Raw genomic sequence first — 18,089 nt, 5'->3', positions numbered from 1 at the left:
CTATATTTTTATAATACGATGCTGTGAATATCCAAAGTAAATGGTCAGATTAATTGGAAAGGAGTCATTCTCCCTTCAGTTACATAAATCACCCCAGTTGATTTCAGCAGGCAGTTAAGCTGCATATCATATTCAAAAGTCTTTTTGCATGTTTAAATTCCTTCTTCTCAATAAGTCGATGTTTGAAGATAATATGTGAAAAGATTTAGAATGGTTTTGATTTCTTTTATTGAATTAGCTGGCTACTAACATTTCAGAGGGCTCGACTCTTTAGTGAAGCCAGTGGGGCTCTGCACTGATACAAGATGTAGCCCTGCAGGATTCTCCATGTAGCACTGTTCCTAACAAAGTGGTCAAACTTTTGTTGGATCTGGCCCCTGCATTATAACTGCTAACATTCCCTAATTCTTCACATTTAAATGGTCTTCTTCTCTGACCTCCAGATAAACTGTTACTGTTATGCCCTGCCCTTCAATTTAATTTGATTGGTGATTGTCCATAGATTTACAGTGATGTATCAGATCTGACCTTAATTCCAAGAAGATTTGAATATTTTTATAATTTCTCTCTCTGACAGGGTGGGTAAATCCCATACTGAAAATATAAAGGTGCAGGAACAAGGCTGGCTTTTGGAAGATCTACGTCAACAGGTCTTCTAGGCAAGCTCTAGTTGGAGGAGGACCTGAAAACAGAGTCGCCTCAGCACATCAGGTTGAAGAGAGGAAGATTGGGCCTTGCTGCTATGCTAGTGTTACACAAGGAAAGTGTCTCTGGGTGAAGGAGTGCTGCATAAAGCTAGGACTCCCAGTATAGGCCCATGGACAGCTAGCTTCAATGTGTCCTCAGGAGAGACTGAGAAGTAGGAAGAAACCTAGAAGGTGTAGCTGGGCCAAGTGGATGCCTTCCTCACAGCACCCAGGACAGCCATTGTCTCAGAACCCTCTGGAATGGGCAGGCCTGTATTCCTCCATGCCCTACTGCTAGAAGGGACTGCTGCCACAGACTCTTGCTACTAGCTGGGGCCCTCATCCACCTACACCAGGGGTTGGCAACCTAGGGCTGCAGAGCCACATGCAGCTGCTTAAGGAGTGAGTTGTGGCTCCGGGTACTGCCACTGCTGACTCCTCTCGTAGCTTCCTGCCCTGCCACTGCTGAAATAGTGGAACTAAATGGAACTGGTTTAACAGCCAGCAGGGTGGTGGTAGGGAGTCCGCCATTAAACCAATTAAACACAGTTCCACTATTTCAGCGTGGCAGGGCAGGGAGTCACCCCCATTGCGGGTGGGGGAAGTGCTAAGCCTACAGGAGAGCTGGCAGGAGGGATAGCCTAATCTGCTGCTGCTGGAGCCACACAACCATGCTGAGAAGGAGGCGGTGGCCATGGAGGAGCAGCAGCAATGCATGGAGCTTGTTGTCTGAGGCAGGTTAATCCTGGGGCTGCGGGGGGCAGGTTTGGAGCTGAGAGGTGTTAAGTCTAGGGATGCGGGCGGGTTTGTGAGCCAAGGGGGGTAGATCCTGGGAATTGGTGGGGAGCATGAGCATTGATGTGAACCAGCCACAGCATTTTCCTTGTCCTCATCTGTTCTCCAATCCAGGGGTGAAAGTAACTTAAACTTTCCAACTGGTACAAATCATTGTGTGCACGCTGTTCTGAAAATAGGAGTTACAAAAAGTTTGATGTTATTTATTAAGGACCATCTCACATTCACATGCATTGTGACTCTTGAAATATTGATTTTGGAATTGAATTTGAAAAAATGTCTCTTCTTGCTATTTTGGTTGCAGACCCCGCCCTATGCTCAACTGGTCGAGAATGTGGGAATGATGGCTAAGTCCTGCTGAAGTATGTAAGAAATGTTCACAGTGAATGTGTTAGGTGGGGAGGAGGAAGGATGCAACAGGAAACAAAAGCAGAGCTGGAGATGCTCTGGGAGAAGCAAGGTGGGATAGCTCAGTGGTTTAAGCATTGACCTGCTAAACCCAGCATTGTGAGCTCAGTTCTTGAGTGGGCTGTTTAGGGATCTAGGGCAAATAGATTTTTAAAAAATGGTGCTTGGTCCTCCCAAGAGGGCAGGGGACTGGACTTCATGGCTCTTCAAGGTCCCTTCCATCTCTATGAGATGTGTAAACTGTTGAAGTGGAGAGCAGGGAACCTCCAACAACTGGCAAATCCTGCAGCAGCATCAGAAGCAGTTATTCCCACAGTTGGTGACACAACATGAGCAGCAGATCATTTAAGAACTGACCACACAACACCAAGAATAGCAATAACAACTGATGCAGCAGATGGCAATGGTCCTACAGTCACCAGGACAGCAGTCAAGCTGAGGAAGATAGTCCCAAAGGGGATTTACAACTGCACACTGACTTAATACAGCTATTCTTAGTAGTTTACATTTAACATTGGTTTTTTGGGTGGGGAGGTAGGGGGAAAGGGGTTCTCTGCTGCTGCCTGATTGCATACTTCCAATTCCAAATGAGGGGCGTGGTTGATGGGTCAATTTGTAAATCCAGTGTTTGTAATGTGGAAGATCTACTGAATTACGAATATGTAAATAAGGCACACAAAGAGTGAGTGTCATTCAGAAACGCAGTTTTCACTGCTCCAGGTTTCTGTAGCAACTCTGATATCTTCCTAAATTTAGAATAGGAGACACCAGTTTTACCGTGGAGCCCTAAAAACTGCTTTTAATTACCTCCAATCCACGTCTGCAGCTCCTTATCACCTCTACTGTCTGCCATTTAGAAAAAGCAATTTTACTCACAGGCACCAGGCAGAGCTCTCTAAGGTACCACTGTTATTTCCTTCTCTTTAAATTAGAAAATAACAGTGGTATCTCAGATACAATGGGGTAACAAGTGAGGATAATGACAACATATTAAAGTGGAAGGCTGGAGATGTGGAGAGTGGGAGCTGGATTAAATATGCTCCCACACAAGCAGCAGCAGCAGCAAAAAGAAGCAGATGTAGCCATTGCAGGGTCAAACTTTGGAACTGAGCTGTCTGCAATTCTGCCAAGCCATGGAAAAAAGGGACTAGAGAGGGTTCTTATTCTTGCAGTGCCTAGAAAGGAAGCCAGGAGAATGAGAAGAGCATCTGATTTCCCACTAATTGTGAAGAACAGTGTGCAGGGAAGCCTATGGCCTGGGAGCAACCTAGACGGTCCGTCAGCAATCAGAGGAGTGAGAAGACTACTGGAGACCATTGGCACCCAGCTGCTAAGAGTGCTAGTGACATTAAGGTGACTCAGCTAGGCACACTGTTTTTCCAGGGTCCAAGATTCCACCCAGAGCAGGCTAAAGCTACCTAGAGAGGTGAAACCATAGGGCTACAGACCTCCTCCCGCAAGAATCCCCACTGTACACCTAAGGTGTTTGAAAGTCAGGTAAGGGCTCCATATTTCTTGAGTAGTTTTCAGTGGACTTTGATGGAGACCCTCACAAGTGCCTGTCCCATGTGGTCTTGAAGGGCCATTGGTACCCTGGCAAAGATGCGAGTTAAAGTGAAGATTACGGAGACTGTTTAAGACTCTAAGATATTAGCTACATAGAGGACAGATGGACATGTGTGTCCAAGGCAGAAGGAACAACGGATTTATATGTGATAGTGGATGCTATTTTACTTTGAGATTTTGAGGGTTTTATTTTTTTCCGGGGGCCAACCCATTACAGTCATTTTATCAAATGAAGTTTTCTACTAGGAGAAATGTGTTTCTGTTGCCACAGTGGCTTCTGGAGAACAGTGTTTGTTCTTAATAGGGCTCAAAGTAGTGATTTGGGCATTTCTGGGAAGTAGATGTGTAGGGGCTGATGGAAAATGTTTTATCCACATGTACTTTGCATGAATCCTTGTGTCAACAGCTGCTCTACTCTGTTACAGGGCACAGTCTGATAGTGTGGTATAGCTTCTGGTAGAGGTTTTAAGTGCACTCATCCCCATCAGTCCAGTCTGGTTTAGGCCCTACCCTCAATCACTACATCCAGCTTATATACTCAGTGCATAAGCTTTCAAATATAATTAGAGCTGGTAAGGTAGGTTTGGACAAAGTATTTTTCCATGAGAAAGTTCTGAGTCACTGAAAACAAAAACCACTTTGCAGAAGTGTGTCATGTAGGACAAAATTTTGTTTTTAAAATAACAAATGGAAGCAAATGTTTTGACCTTTTTTTTGGAACATACTGTTTTGATTGTATGTTGCAAAGTTACTTCATTTCAATTTTTATGTACTATGATATAATCAAAATGACATGTTTTGATTGACCTGAGCAATGAATCTCCTTGTCTCCTGGGAACCATCACAAATGTTTGGTGTGCATTCTGTTTTAGAATGGAAAACAATTAGAAATCAGAAATTTCCCTGAGAAACAAAAATCTTAATTGCACCCAGCTCTTGTCAGAATGTGAACAGCTAAAAATCAGCTTATACCCATTTAAAATATATATATTTTATATCTATTATATAAATATTATATACCTGTATATATAACCATTGCCCATTATCTGTGGCAATATATGCTGTACGCATCAGCTGGTGCAGGAAAATGGGGACTGGGATGAGTAAACTCTGCATTGCATATGAAATGACCTTATTTTTATTTGCAACTGTAATGTACAGTTTTAAGTTCTGAAAATCTATCCGATTAATAAATGACAATGTAATTTTAAAACTAGGCACTTAAACTTTATTAATATAACTGTTTAGAAAAAAACAGAAATGTATACTGGAAGAAATTAACCTGTGCATAGACTATGCATAAAGACTTCCCAACACTTTAGTTCCCCTAAGCCCTGTTTTGATCATATACATGTCTTATGCACAGGTGTGAATTTCACCCCTAGTCAATAAACGTCCCTCTGTTGTAACAAAAGGACCATATATGTATATGGTACACCCTCAAAATGTACTATCTCAAGTTGAACTTAACTCACATTAACACTAATTAAGTGCAACTCAAAATCCCACTCTCTGTGGCCCCGGTTCCACCTCCCCCCAGCCCCACTCACCACCCGAGTGCGGCTCCAGCTCACCCCCACCCCCAGCTCTGGCTCTGGCTCACCACTGCCCACTTGTGGCTCTGGCTCAACACCCTAGCCCCGGTTCAAACCTCCTGTGTGCAACTCAGGCTCAATCCCCCTCCCCAGTTCAAACCCCCTCCCAGCCCCAATCCAGCACCCCCCTGCGGATAGGCTCACCACCCCTGCAAATGGTTCTAGCTCAACCACCCCCCATACACAGCTCTGTCTCTGGTTCAACTCCACCTCTGCTCCCCCAGAGCCCTAACCCACCCCGGCTTAACCCCCCTGCCCCACTCCCATGGCCCAACCCATCACCAGGCTTAACCCTCCTCCAACTACCCCTGCAAACTCCAGGACTTACCTTTCAAGAGGAGCTTCAGTGCTCCTGCTCTTTCCTCAGCTGCAGAATGTGCGTTCCACCAGGAGAAAAGCCACTCCCCACCCCCAATTTATGTGAAATTTGAGTTACAGGGTGTGTGTGTGTGAACATTGCCCTTGTGTAACTCGAGGGTCTGCCATATATTACCCGTTGCATCAGATCTCCTAAAAACCACATCTCTAACAAGTTTAATGTAGCAGGACAAGGGTGTTTTTAAGAGTCATTCATCAGCAGTGCAAATTAAGCTTGCCATGGAAAAATTTATATCAGATTGAAAATTAAAAGTCTTCCTACTAAAACAGTTATGACGAGAACCTAATCAAAGCTGCATGGAAATCTGTGACAGGAGTGCACTACCTTTAAAAAGCTGCCCAAGAGCTGCAATTAGAGAACCACCTACCTATAATTAAGGAGGCTCCCTTTCCTCACACCCCACCCCTACCTGGGTTGATCTGTTTAAATCTTGAAGAGGAGGAAGGGGAGAGCATAACATGTGAACTAAAGATGCATGACTAGCAAGGGGCGGTGATAACTCGCCTAGTTCTTTGGAGACTTTTTGGTTGGACTTTTTTTAAGTGGCCCAACCGTGGATTCTGAGGCAAGAGGCTTTCAACTATTGTTCAAATGCTCCTGTCTGAGGACATCTTTAAATGGAGCTATGTTTATGTTGTTTAAAGTATTTGTTTGAGTTCTCCTTGCCTCAGTTGTTCACATGAACCTATTGCTGCCCCACTGAAGGGGAAACAGAGGCAGGCCTCAGCACATCCATGGTTTGCCAGACTGTGGTGCAGCAGAGCAGGCACAATAACTAACTCTGAAAGGAAATTTCACAGCAATTGGCAACTTACTTTTAGAGAGAGAAAGGAATCCACGGTCTATTTTAATCTCAATTTATAGTCTATTTTAATTCCAATTTATAACTCAACTCTAACTGTGAAGTCGCTGCCAAATGTATCCATAATGTTGAAATATTTGTTTAGACCTGTTTGTACCCAGCCTGCTCAAAATCACACCCACTCTGAAAGGAGGAGGGGTGTATACCTTTTTGCTCTTCCCTGCCTGAGCCCAAAGCTAATTAACCTTAGCAAACAAATCATGCCTAAGCTTCCTCCTTACACAATTATTCAAGCAGTCATGTGCAAATTCTGTTAAATGGTGCTTGTGTGTTTGTCTACTCTAAGCCACAACTGTAAAGGAAAAAATATCAGATCGGTAAATGAGACATATTACCAAAGGAATAAATAGATTCAAAGTATGCCCAGGAGTCATTTATCATAATACAGAACACAAATAAATAAATGTACTCTTTTAAAAAATAATAAACATTCTGATTCTATTTTACTTAAATAATAGTTAAATTGCTGCCCCAGTAAACCTCTCACTGATACGTGCAGACGACTAAGATGAAAAGTCCACAAAAGAGGACAAAGAAGTTGCTTTTCACTAAATATTTATGTGCTATTTGTATCAAGAAAAAACTGTCTTTATTAAGTAATGCATAACCTTCACCACATAGTGAAAAGGTGCAGATTTCCCATGCAAGTTCAATACAAAGTGCAATGTCTGTAGTCAGCTTGCTAGCAATCTACAATCCAGCATGGACCAGATGTTATTTTTAGAGAAAATGGACTTTTAAGTGCATCATCACAATTCTGAGGCTAGATTCAATAAACGTTTCAGTGGGATTTTCTTTCCCACAGAAATACCTATTGATGCCTATATACCTATAAACCTTTCTAGATATCTTGCATATTACTTGAAATGTCAAGACAATACCCCAAGAGAACACTCCAGTTTGTTAAGTTTATATTTTTTAAATGGTATAAATGCTCATTCTGGGTAGTGAGTGCTCTTACATCACACCCAGAAATGCTTCCATTTTAATGGCTGTGCTTCCAAGAAGAGGGAGGATAATATAAAAAGCAGGAGAGTATTCTTAAGGTTAAGATTTTTGTCATGGGTATTTCTGGTAAAAGTCACAGACAAGTTGCAGGCAATAAAATTCATGGAAGCCTGTAATCTGTCCATGACTGTTACTAAAAACATCTGGGGAGTGGCAGCAGCTAATAGGTACAGTCCCACTAACTGTTGATAGACGCCTTCTGCTTCTGACTCAGTCTGGTTGCGGTGCCCGCTCCTGCTCTGGCCTTGGGATCAACTCACTAGCCCCCCTGCTCTAGCAATCTTAGGGGCTGATCACTGGCTGCTACGCTGGCCCTACCACTGCTCCTGGATTTGGACTGACAGCTGCTCCAGCCCTGCCACTGCAGTGGGGTGAGTTAACTGAAGAAGTCACAGAAGTCCATGAAAGTCACAGGCTCCATGACCTCTGTGACAGAACTGGATCCTTAAGTATAGTTAATGGACTCTGCTGGGACTCAAAATTCAATTCTTTGTTCTGTTACAGACTTCCTATCTGACCTTAGGCAAGTCACACAGATTCTCTGTGCAGAGGGGCTAATGCTTCAATAATCATGGGCTGGATATGAGTAAACAGTGTTCCCCCATAGCCAAGAGGGCCAATGGCATACTAGGGTGCATTAGGGGGCGCATTTTAAGCAGATCTAGAGAAGTAGTTGTTCCCCTCTATTCGGCACTGGTCAGGCCACATGTGGAATATTGTGTCCAGTTTTGGGACCTCCCAGTATGAAAAGGATGTGGATTTGCTGGAGCAGGTTCAGCGGAGGGCAAAAAAAAATGGTTAAGGGGCTGGAGCACAAGACCTATGAGGATAGGCTGAGGGATTTCGGCTTGTTTAGTTTACAGAAGAGAAGACATAGGGGTGATTTAATAGCAGCCTTCAACTTCTTGAAGGGAAGCTCTAAAGAGGATGGAGAGAAACTGTTCTCAGTGGAGTCAGATGGCAGAACAAGGAGTCATGGTCTGAAGTTGAAGAGGGAGAGGTGTAGGTTGGCTATTAGGAAGGACTATTTCACCAGGAGGGTGTTGAAGCATTGGAACGTGTTGCCTAGAGAGGTGGTGGATTCTTCATCCCTCAAGGTTTTTAAGTCCTGGCTTGACAAGGTCCTGGCTGGGATGACTTAGGGGGGACTGATCCTGCTTGAAGCAGGCGGCTGGACTGGATGACCTCCTGTGGGCCCTTCCAGCCCTATGATTCTATGGGTTTGTTGTAAGGAAGAGCGCATTAAAGATGGTAAGACACTCAGATACTACAAGTATCGGAGGGGTAGCCGTGTTAGTCTGGATCTGTAACAGCAACAAAGGGTCCTGTGGCACCTTATAGACTAACAGAAAAGTTTTGAGCATGAGCTTTCGTGAGCACAGACTCACTTCATCAGATGCTGGTCTTGGAAATCTGCAGGGCCAGGTATAAATAAGCCAGAGCAAGGGTGGGGATAACAAGGTTAGCTCAGTCAGCAAGGGTGAGGCTTACTACCAGCAGCTGATCTGGAGGTGTGAACACCAAGGGAGGGGAAGCTGCTTCTGTATTTAGCCAGCCATTCGCAGTCTTTGTTTAAGCCAGAGCTGAGGGCGTCGAATTTGCAGATGAATTGTAGCTCAGAAATTTCTCTTTGGACTCTGGTCCTGAAATGTCTTTGCTGTGGCATAGCTACTTTTAAGTCTGCTACTGTGTGGCCTGGGAGATTGAAGTGCTCTCCTATGGGTTTTTGTATATTGCCATTTCTGATATCTGATTTGTGTGCGTTTATTCTTTTACGTAGAGACTGTCCAGTTTGTCTGATGTATATAGCAGAGGGGCATTGCTGGCACATGATGGTATGAATTATATTGGTAGATGTGCAGCTGAATGAACCCATGATGGTGTGGCTGATCTGGTTAGGTCCTGTAATGGTGTTGCTGGTGTAGATATGTGGGCAGAGCTGGCAACAAGGTTTGTTGCATGGATGGGTCCCTGAGTTACAGTGACTGTGGTGCCGTGTATAGTTGCTGGTTAGGATTTGCTTCAGGTTGGCAGGTTGTCTGTGGGCAAGGACTGGTCTGCCTCCCAAGGCCTGTGAAAGTGGCGGATCATTGTCCAGGATGGGTTGTAAATCCCTGATGATGCGCTGTAGAGGTTTTAGCTGAGGACTGTAGGTGATGGCTAGTGGTGTTCTGTTGGTTTCTCTCTTGGGCTTGTCCTGCAGTAAGAGGCTTCGTGGCACACGTCTGGCTCTGTTGATCTGTTTTTTCACTTCCTCAGGTGGGTATTACAGTTTCAAGAACGCTTGGTAGAGATCCTGTAGGTGTTTGTCTCTGTTGGAGGGGTTGGAGCAAATGCGATTATATTTTAGCGCTTGGCTGTAGACAATGGATCGTGTGGTGTGTCTGGGATGGAAGCTGGAGGCATGAAGGTAGGCGTAGCGGTCAGTAGGTTTACAGTACAGGGTGGTATTGATGTGGCCATCGTGTATTAGCACCATGGTGTCCAGGAAGTGGATCTCCTGTGTGGACTGTTCCAGGCTGAGGTTGATGTTGGGGTGAAAGTTGTTGAAGTCCCGGTGGAATTCCTCCAGAGTCTCCTTCCCATGGGTCCAGATGATGAAGATGTCATCAATGTAGCATAAGCAGAGACGGGGTGTTAGTGGACGAGAGATAAGGAAGCGCTGTTCCAGGTCAGCCATGAAAATATTGGCATATTGAGGGCCATGCGGGTACCCATAGCTGTGCCGCTGATTTGAAGGTATACATCGTTGCCAAATCTGAAATAGGTGTGTGTGAGGAGAAATTTCAGGACCAGAGTCCAAAGAGAAATTTCTGAGCTACAATTCATCTGCAAATTCGACACCCTCAGCTCTGGCTTAAACAAAGACTGCGAATGGCTGGCTAAATACAGAAGCAGCTTCCCCTCCCTTGGTGTTCACACCTCCAGATCAACTGCTAGTAGTAAGTCTCACCCTTGCTGACTGAGCTAACCTTGTTATCCCCACCCTTGCTCTGGCTTATTTATACCTGGCCCTGCAGATTTCCAAGACCAGCATCTGATGAAGTGAGTCTGTGCTCATGAAAGCTCATGCTCAAAACTTTTCTGTTAGTCTATAAGGTGCCACAGGACCCTTCGTTGCTGTTTCAGATACTACAGTAAAGGAGGATATTTAACTGCCACAGTTTCACACAAATGCACCTGCATTTCTTCCTTGTGGTCCAGCAAGGGTACCATTCTAGGTTCCTGGTTAGTATTTACTGCTGCATGGTTCTTTGCCTACACAGTGAATTCCACACTAAATCACTGTCCATGCAGGTTTCCTTTGTGTTCTCCTCAGCGACTGTCATTGTCCATAACTATATGCTCCACAACAGCCCTTCCTAAGCAAGCATGATTAGTCTTATGCATACTCTTAAATACAACGAAAGAGCTTTAAAACATGCTAATAAACTAATCAGAGATCACCCCCAACTCCAGCAAGAGATCTGGTAAATAATCAGCCCTTCCAATTGGGTTTTCTGTGGTCGTAAATTCGTAACAGCTGTTGGGTCAGTTCAAGTACGGTCTCCAGTTGCTCATTCTTCCTTTGGCTTTTGAGCTTGTCCTTATGTAACCAGTAATGAGCAGACTAAAGTCCTCTCCTGGAGGAGAAGCTTCAAATGTTTGAGTTGTTCCACAACAGGAGAGGATATATTTGCATCAAGCTCCCCATAGAGATTTCCTGGGAAATCTTCACTTGTTTTCCCCCATAGTTCATTCTTGTCTCACACATTGTTGAAAATAGTCATCTGAAGCACACCGCATTGGTCATGCGTTTCCCGCCACGTCCAAGAAGTTACATACAATTCCACAATAATACATAAACTTTGCATTTATAATATAGTGGACTTCAAAGGTATTGCCCAAAGATATCGCAGAAAACTGAGAATTTGAAAAAGCAACTTCATTTCTCTGTTGCTCCTGCAAGCTTGAGTTGTGTGCCCATAAAATAATTAATGCTCAAGGGGCACTCTGGTTATTATTGTGATGGGGCAATATAAGAATATGGCATAATACAAACATCCTTCTGAAATTATGCCATGGATTACAGGGCTTTTTTTCTATTAAAAAAAACACTTAAAAATACCATGCTGATGCACTTTCACTTCCCCAAAATGAGCACATATTTATGTGAATCTTGTTTATACTGGTAAATGATGGATTTCATATTTTTTGAATAAATTGCTGTGGGTGTTTTGAGAACTTTAAGCAACCCAGGTTGCAGCTGTGTGAAGGCTTTCTTTGCCCTGGAGTCTGTAGCTCTTGGGAAACGTGGTATCAGAGCTAGAGCTTCAGCTTTATGTTTTTGTAATGAATGATAATCTTCTGTTATATCCACACACAGCCAAAAAACCCACAAACTTTCCAGGAGATAGTAATACTTCAGATAGTAACAGTTCCCCTCCACCCCACCAATTCACATCTATTGTACTGAAGTGGATGGGATACATTCCTGTATTCAGTCCAGGGAACTGCAACTCCAAGAGGATCCATCCCGTCAGCAATTTCCATAAGAAGGGCTCATGAGTCTGTTGAACCCCATTTGAGCAGCTAGTCCCCACCCCCTGGGAAGAGCAGGCTCTAAGGGTTCTCTCTTTGAGAAAGGAGGTGAGAAAATACTAGTAGGAGGGACTCTAATGATACCGTGATAGTGGTGATTTAAGTAGATAGATTGCACTGGGGTGAGGAGAAAAAGACCAGCTGGGGGACAAAGAATGGCTAAATCCCTGTTTCCACAACCAGTTCATCTAAGGTGTTCTTTTGGTCACTGTTTAGCTACTATCCTTCCACTTCCCTTTTGGCCCCTGGCCGAAGGAACTGCCCCTGTGAGAGGATCCAGGAGGAGCAGCAGACAAGAAGGCTACATTTACACTACAGCGATCTGGCGACAAAAGTTACTGTCAGAAGAGATCTTACAGCAAAACTTCTGTTGACAGATCACGTCCACACACAAAAGCGGATTGAAAGGGCAACCCGCTTTGCCAAAAAAGACTGGCCAGACTGGCTGGCTGCTCTCTCGACAGAACAGCTCACTGAAAGCTCAGCAAGCAGAGCTGCCCAGTGAACCAGCAGACCTGTCTGCGGACAGAGGGCCCCTGGAGCCTCTCTTCAGCTTTTTTGCAGACAGAAAACTGTTGACAAAGGCATTATACCTAAACATGAAGAGACACAACGCTGTCAGCAGATGTGCCGGGTTTTGTTGACAGTCTGTCGACAAGCACATTTTGCACGTAGACACTCCGCGGGATTTTCTGACAAAAGCCTGTTTATAATTGTTTACGGAGATCCATTTGGCATCCTGTTTACTAATATAAAATTTATCATCATTTTTGTGAAAACGAAACAGAAGTTCATCTTTCCGATACAGATGATGGGCAAGGAAGCTTGGTGGGGAGGGAATAAATCGGTGTTAAAGGTTTCCTTTCACTTTGCGTCCCGTGTCTTTTGCTTATGGAGACTGTCTTGTCAATAGTGCCCATCCTCTTCCATTGCTCATGTAGTTTATTTCACTTAGTTAAATATAACCAAAATTTTCTAACAATTTAAAACACGTGTGCTAAGATACAATTAAGATGTGCTATTTCTAAAAACAAAATAACAGCCAATGAACATCTCCCCTGGCTGACCTCAGCTATAGTCTATCATGCTTAAACCAAACATTTATATTCTATTTTTTCTCAGATTGGAGAACATGTAATGTCACTGGCTGTTTTGAATTGACGACAAGGGCTTCTGCGGCTGACAGAGACTTCACAAATTGAAGAGGGAACACCTAAGAAAAAAGACCCTGACGTGTGCATCTCTAAATGGGCCTGAACTGAGGCCTTTCTAGAGTCAATGAAGACCCTCCCCCACACACATGCAGGCTTCAGGCAGGGCTATTGTTTTTACTTCCTACAGTGGAGTCGTCTGGATTCCTGAATGGATTTTGTAAGCACTTCCTAATTTGCCATCTTGACTGGCCAATACTGCAGATAGTTTTTTTGCACGTGCATTATCTTTATTTTTCCGCACATTCTTTCTGGTTCACATCCCTTACCAGACAGAATGCTATGCTTAGTCTCACACTGGAATATTCAATAGATTTGTGCACAAATGCCAGACAGTGGGATGTCAAAATCACATCCCACATTTGAGATGAACAGCTGTTATGCAAGAAAACAAAATGTGTCCGCTGGTAGGGAAGGCAGAAAGAAAAGGAAGTACATGACTATGCAAAACAGTCTATATAATTCTCTACATTATATTTTGGAACTGATTCTTCAGGTAACATGAGTTTTCAGAGTTTGAGAGCTAAGCTGAATTTTCTTTCACTCTTCATTTTCTGTGTATTTTTAATTGCTCTACTCACTTGATTTGGAATTTTGTCATCCTATTGCAGCTGTACAAACTCCAGCTAAACTAATAGTGACTTATATTTTATTAGGTATGCTTAGTTAATGAGTGATCGGTCTGAATGGAAAAGAGTTTGGTTTAGATACTCAGACTTAAGTGGGGAGTATATGTATATGACAACGTTCTGACTGTAACTATAATGTGATTTTCATTCTGTTGCACTTATTGTTTCTGAAAGCATAACTTGCTTTTCGTCTTTTAACTGTCAGACTGGTGATCTTTGCACGAAAGAAGAGCGACCATTGCTATTGTAAGATTTTAGGTCTTCTTGCAGCAACAGGGAATAAACACATTGATGTATTTATATCAAGGTTTGTGAAAGGCACAGAGAGGTGGCTTCTAAAAGGTCAGAGGACAGTCCCTGCTGGTACATATTTCAACAGAATCTCTGTCCCACCCCCTTTTTCCTGAGACAGTCCGTACCCAAGCAGTCTATGTTTCAGCAATTCTGATCCAGCTTCCAGGGTAAATCTACTCAGTTTAGAAACTGTATTTTTAAATTAAATTAAATTAAGGGACTGTTTGCTTCATAAGTGTGTAGGCCAAGCTTACTGTGCACACCAGGAGCTCCTTGCATCTCTCCACTCTCCCCTATGTGATTCCTGTGTGCCATCCTCCCATATCCCTCAGTTGTGGGACTCCTTGCAACAACCCCCTCCCTTCCCCACCAGGGATGCTGTGTGCCCCCCCATTATTCCTCCACCCATACCAAATTTTCCTATGCCAGCAGCTTTGTGTGCACCCCTACTTCTCCCTCCCACAATGACTGAGGCTTTGCATGTACCTCTATGCCCCTTCCACCTTAATTCTGGGTCTTCCAACCTTTTCCAGTGATTCTGTATGTTCCAGTTCCCATTTTCTTGCCCCCCATAGCAAATCAGGATCCCTTATTCCCTCTCCTCCCACCAAGGATTGAGTGAATGACCCCTTTCGCTCCTGGCCCAGTTCTTCTCACTACCATTATTCTTTCTGTTGAGGGCTATGGTTACACCACAGCACTGTTAACAGAAGTTACTATCACAAAACATTTCCAGACAAAACTTCTGTTGACAGTTTGGCCACACATAAAAGCCAATCAGAAGAGCATGCTGTCCAGTACACAGAGCAGCCAGGGTGCCTGGCTATTCTCCTGCCAAAACCAGCACTGGAAACACAGCAGACACTGCTGACCATTGTCCTGGATGCCCTGCCTGTTGAGAGAAGACCTCCACCAGGGCATCCACACACGTTTTTTTTTTTTTGACAGCACCTGTTGACTAAAGGAGCTCTTCCTCCATTGGGAGAGGCAGAGGGTTGTTGGTGGAAGTGCTAACTTTGTTGACATACTGTCAACAAAATGCATTTTGTGTATGGACATTCCACCAGTTTTGTTGGCAAAACCAGGGTCTTGTCTGCAAAACTCACTAGTGTAACCATAACCTAGGAAATAAGTCATTGAGTGTGCAAATAATCAAAGCTGTATTGAGAGGAAAGGCAAAGGTTAGACAGGAGTAATAATGGTTGTCCACGGACCCATTTGACTGGGTAAGACAATTGTGGGGATACTTAAATTGGCAGTTTTGCTAAAGAACCTGCAAGGACTTCATGTGCCTCCCATTTTCCATATTTGGGTTTTCCAGTTTTCTCGCTAATCAATATCCTTCTGGCCACTGGTGCCTAGAACGTTCCCTGAAAAGCTGGACTTGATCAGAGGGAGCATTGCTAAGTTATTCCGTTACACAGACAAATACACTCAACTCAACAGCATTTCTGTCTGACTGCTGCACAATCACATTCTTTCCGAACACAGGATGAAAATGGTGGGTTTAATTTGTGAAGAAGGCCATTAGTTTTCAAACTTCTGGGGTTTTTCCCTATGTATGGATTTTGCATATTTGAGTTATCCTGGCAGTGTTGCAATCTCAGCAGATTCATTTAAGTGCTCAACTCCAAGATATGTATATGGAGACTTGGATAGTAGCAGATATAATTCATTACTTTTCCAGAAGCTGCGTGGAGAAAACAAAAACAAACACACACACACACACACACAGAAATGTGGTAAAACTAACCATTCAAATCATTCATCCATAAAAAAAATATCAAACAGTGAGATGTATAACTATTTGGCTAGCAGATACACATTTCTCAGTTAATGTCACTATTTTAAAGGTGTTTTATATCTCTAGATCAGAACTAGAAATGTGTTCAGATAGGCAGAAAGCTCTATCAGACTGCATATTCTTATGCATTTATCAACTCACCACTTATTTACTCTTTCTAGAGTAACTCTATTAGCTTTTCATTTAATTTGCATAAAGATGCCTTTAATGTTGCTGCTTGATGGCTCACTGCACGTTATTGCAGTGGTTAATATTTATAAAAGTAATAAATAATATGAACAACGGCGCTTCTGTTTGCCTCAGCTCCCGATTTACAGCTGGAGCTTTCAACAATAAAAATTAGAAATGAAATAGTGCTGTGTCAAGAACTGCCTAATGGGAGAAAAGTCCCCAAAACTACCAACTAGCAACAGAGAGGTAGCCCTGTCAGTCTGTATTCTAACAAAACAAAGCAGCTGTCACGGAGCAGTTTAAAGACTAACAAAATGATTTGTTAGGCGATGAGCTTTCCCGGGACAGACCCATTTTTGCAGATCTGAAGAAGTGGGTCTGTCCCAGGAAAGCTCAGCACCTAATAGATAAGTTTGTTAGTTTTTAAAGTGCTCTACGACTGCTCGCTTGTCTTATCCAATCGCAAATCCTTGGGAACAGGTTCCCAACTCACCCCCCGGCTTCCTCAGCGACGGGGCATTACCTCTAGAACCGGGGTGCCTGAACTTTTTAATAAAGCCCCCGCTCCTCAAGCCGCTTAGCCCGTCGCCTCAAGAGGAGTGCACGGTTGCTGGTCAAAGTAAAGACAACGGTGCCGCTTCCAGAGGTAAGATGTTTCCTGTCTCTGTAGCTCCACATAGCGTCAGTGGGGCGAAATGAGTCATCTCAACGCGATCTGGTCCCAGGGCGAGTGGGTTCGACCTACCGAAATCCTGCTCGGAGATCTCATCGGCTAGCTTCAAGCCCGCCCAGGAGGGGCGACCGGGGGGTCGCCGCCACGCCAGACCCCAGCAGGGTTACGTACGTTTACAACGCCCAGTCTCGGGGTGCCTGTGCAAATAAGGCGTTTGCCCGGGCGGCCTCGCGCTTTACATGTCTCTCCCCGGCGCTGCGCTTGAGCGGGCGGCTGAGGGAAGAAGCAGTCACCGGACTGCAGCACCAGCAGCCTGGCGCGGCCGCGCTTCAGCAGCATGGAGCCAAGGCGCTGAGCCGCGCCAGATCAACCGGCCACGGAGGGGCGCCAGAGCTCAGCCCGCTGGAGCGCCCCGCTATGGGTGGGGCCGAGCAACAGCCTATCCCGGCACGCGTTCAGAGCCAGCCCCGCCCACCCTGCCCCCGTCCTGCCCCCTGTGTCTGCAGCTGGCGTGGGGGGGATGTTACCGCGGTGTGGCAGCCGCTGCTGCCTTCCCTGAGGGCCCTGGCAGAGCAGAATTAGCCCATCCCTGCTGTGCCCAGGTTACACCAGCTCCCCCGGTAAGATCGCTCTCTCTTGCAGCGGCTCCATAGTGAGCCTCAGAGAGGTTTAACCCTAGCTCTGGGGCAGGCAATAGAGGTGAGTAGCAGTGTCCAATAGGAATTCAAAGGTCACCATAGGTGTGGTTGTCCTCATTCCATATTTGCCACATCCCTCCCTCCTCTAAATTAACGCCCCTCCCCTTCTCCAGAGCCAGGCAGTCCCAGCCCCCCACATACATGGCCTCCATCTTGCCCCCAAAGCCAGACACCCCATCCCCCACATTGTAATTCAATGCCAGCAACTCACCAGAGCAGCTAGGTCCACTGCCAGGGTGGCTGCAGCCTGGTACTTCTTGCCACCAAGCAGCAGGATGTGTGCGCAGAGGAACTGCATATAAAGTCTCCAAGGGCTGCATTGTGGCTTGAAACTGGGGTTGGCCACCCTGGCATTCCCCACAATGCAGTGTGCTATTCACCACACATGGCAAGTGGCAAATATATTGGACACCCCTGCTCTACAGGCCTATGCAGTGTTTAAAGCTGCAGTTTCTTACAAGTAGAATCTGCAATATTTCATAGAATCATAGGGCTGGAAGGAACCTCAGGAGGTCAACGAGTCCAGCCCCCTGCCCCAAGAAGGATCAATCCCAACTAAGTCATCCCAGCCAGGACCTTGTTAAGCCAGGACTTAAAAACCTATAGAGATGGAGATTTCACCACCTCCCTAGATAACGCATTCCAGTGGTAAGTGCTACAAGCCTGTGGAGCCTTTCCCAGCACTGCCATGGCTTCAGGACTTCTTAGGCACACTGCTTTGTCCATAAA

This window comes from Carettochelys insculpta, chromosome 2 (assembly GCF_033958435.1).
Source record: "Carettochelys insculpta isolate YL-2023 chromosome 2, ASM3395843v1, whole genome shotgun sequence".
NCBI lineage: Eukaryota > Metazoa > Chordata > Testudines > Carettochelyidae > Carettochelys > Carettochelys insculpta.
The sequence above is the reverse complement of the archived record's forward strand: the minus strand, read 5'-3'. Positions refer to the sequence as shown.